At 36.8% G+C, this 2,953-nt stretch overlaps 1 pseudogene; it reads left to right on the forward strand.

Moving 5' to 3' along the window:
* The first annotated feature begins 349 nt into the window (after positions 1-349).
* Positions 350-465, forward strand: LOC112485144 (annotated as a pseudogene).
* Positions 466-2,953: the final 2,488 nt, after the last annotated feature.

Raw genomic sequence — 2,953 nt, forward strand, 5'->3', positions numbered from 1 at the left:
CTGGGAAGTCCAAGATCAAGGTGCCAGCAGATTCAGTGTCTACTGAGGGCACTTGTCCTGGCTTGTAGACACTGCCTCATAGCTGTATCCTCATTTGGGGGTGGAGGGGATACAAGGGGTGGAGGGGAGAGAGGGAGAGAGGGAGCGAGGGAGCGAGGGAGCGAGGGAGCGAGGGAGCTAGAGATTTTTTGAAATTTTTAGAAATTTTTAGAAATTGGCTCACACAATCATAGGGGCTGACAATCTAAAATATGCAGGCCAGGACATGAGTCCATAGTGTAGCGGTTAGCATGTCCGCTTTACACGCATAAGGTCCTGAGTTCACGCCCCAGTGCAGCCACAATCTTTGGTCTATGGCCATGTCACCCTAAATAAGCCCAATGTCTGATCTCGGAAGCTAAGTAGAGTCGGGCCTGGTTAGTACTTGGATGGGAGACCATCTAGGAAGACCAGGTGCTGTAGGCATAAATAATAATAAAATATGCAGGCCAGTCAGCAGTCTAGAAACTCATGCAGAATTTCTATGTTGTGATCAAGCGGCAGAATTTCATCTTCTTCCAGAAAAACTTTCTTCTACCTCCTTTCCTACCCCCTTCCCCTCTGGTAACCACCATACTGTTGTTGTCTGTGTCTATAAGTTTTTTGTTGTTGATGTTGTTGGTTTTGTTTGTTCATGCATTGCTATCAGTTTTATATCCCATATGAGTAAAATCATATGTTTCTTAACTTTTTGCTTCTGACTTATTTTACTTAGCATGATATTCTCAACATTTATTGATGTCACAAATGGCAATATTTCATATTTTCTTATGATTCAATAGTATTCCATAATATAACTGTACCACATCTTCTTTATCCAATCATCTATCAAAGGACACTTCAGTTGTTTCCATGTCTTAGCCACCATATATAATGCTACAATAAACACAGGGGTACAAATGCACAGGGGTACATTTGAATAAATGTTTTCAAATTTTGGGGGTAGATACCCAGAAAAGGGATTCCTGAGTCATATGGTAATTCCATTCTTAATTTTTTGAGGAAACTCCATACTGTTTTCCGTAGTGGAAATTCCCACCAGCAGTGTATAAGTCTTCCTTTTTCCCCCATAACCTCTCCAACATTTGTTATTACTTGTTTTATTGATAATAGCCTTTCGAAAAGGTATAAGGGGGTATCTCATTGTAGTTTTGACTTGCATTTCCCTAATAGCTAGTGATGTTGAGCATCCTTTCATATATCTGTTGGCCATTGTATGTCTACTTGGGAAAAGTGTTCAAGGCCTCTGCACATTTTTTAATTGGATTGGTTTTTGTTATTGTTATTGAGTTGTATGAATTCTTTGTATCTTTTGGATATTAACTCCTTATCAGAGGTGTTTGCAAATATCTTCTCCCATTCAGTTTGTTGCCTCTTTGTTTTGTTGGTTCTTTGTTTCCTTTGCTGTGTAGAAGTGTTTTAGTTTGATACAGTCCATTCATTTATTTTTGCTTTTACTTCCCTTGCCTTTGAGGTCAAATTTATAAAATCCTCTCTAAGACCAAGGTCCATAAGTTTAGTACCTATGTTTTATTTTATGCAATTTATTGTTTCAGGTTTTATATTTAGGTGTTTGATCCATTTTGAGTTAATTTTTACCTATAGTGACAAGTAGCAGTCTAGTTTCATTCTTTTGCATGTGGCTTTCCAATTTTCCCAGCACTGATTGACGAGGGTTTCTTTTATCCATGGTGTGTTTTGGCTCCTTTGCTGAAAATTATTTGCCCATATATATGGGTTTATTTATGGACTCTTGGTTCTGTTCCATTGGTCTGTATGTCTGTTTTTTGTTGTTGTTGTTGTTGTTGTTGTTGTTTTCCTGCAGATATCATGCTATTTTGATCATTGTCACTTTGTAGTATAATTTGAAGTCAGGGAATGTGATACCTCTGGCTTTGTTCTTTTTTCTATGAGGCCTTTTTATTTGTGTTGTTCATTTTATTCTTTAGCACTCAGGCTGAGAAAATCCTTATCATGTACAATCTTAAGAACAAGGCTATTTTACTTGAAAGAGAAGGCAGCTAATAGGACCCAGTCTTCTTTTGATGCCATGCATTTGGTAAGTACCCAAGCAGGGAGAAAAAGAAGGTATCAGAGACTGGAAAAAATAAATGGTACCTTGACAACTAGAGGGGAAATTTTCCCATGTGTCATGAGCAGTTTTACAGTCACCCATAGCCAGAACTTAGACAAGTGTTGGGTTTTTGGAAGGAGCTAAAGGAGCTAAGTAAACACTTGCTTAGCAGCACTGTGATATAATAGGGTGAAAAAATGGAATTTGAGATCTGGATTTATGTTTTATTTAGTTCTGTGATCTTTGGCAAATCACAGAAGCCCTCTGATTCCTTCTTCCGTATATAAATATGGAGATAATGATATCTTCTAGGCTATTTATGAGAAGTAGATGAGAAGATGAATGGAGAAATAGCATCTCAGCAATCACTTAGCATGAGAAGAATAAATTTCACTTTGAAATAAGATCGGAGTTTGGTTTAGGTAGTGTTGGCCACATGCCAGGGATGGTGTATTGTTTAATTGCATCAACAGATTTGTAGACTCTAGAAGTTATGTATATGTAAGGTATTATCATGTAAATTTATTTGGTGTGTTATAAATTACAAATTCATTCGAGCTTTGTATAAGAAGTAAAACAATGCATAATGAAAAAATAAAGATGTGCTCTTGTCCTTACTCCATTTCCACCTATTATCATGCAATATCAAGTCTAGTATGTACTTTTACATGCCTTTTCCCTTGCGCATATGTGTATATAAGTATATACACATATGTATAGAAAAACACACATATGTAGGTGGTTATTTACTTGTTTTACCAGAGATATAATACTACTACTCAAACTATTCTACAAATTGAAACTTGAGAGACTATCATGAGCCATTTATACATAAAACTA

The sequence above is a fragment of the Pteropus alecto genome, unplaced genomic scaffold (genome assembly GCF_000325575.1).
Source record: "Pteropus alecto unplaced genomic scaffold, ASM32557v1 scaffold95, whole genome shotgun sequence".
Taxonomy (NCBI): Eukaryota; Metazoa; Chordata; class Mammalia; order Chiroptera; family Pteropodidae; genus Pteropus; species Pteropus alecto.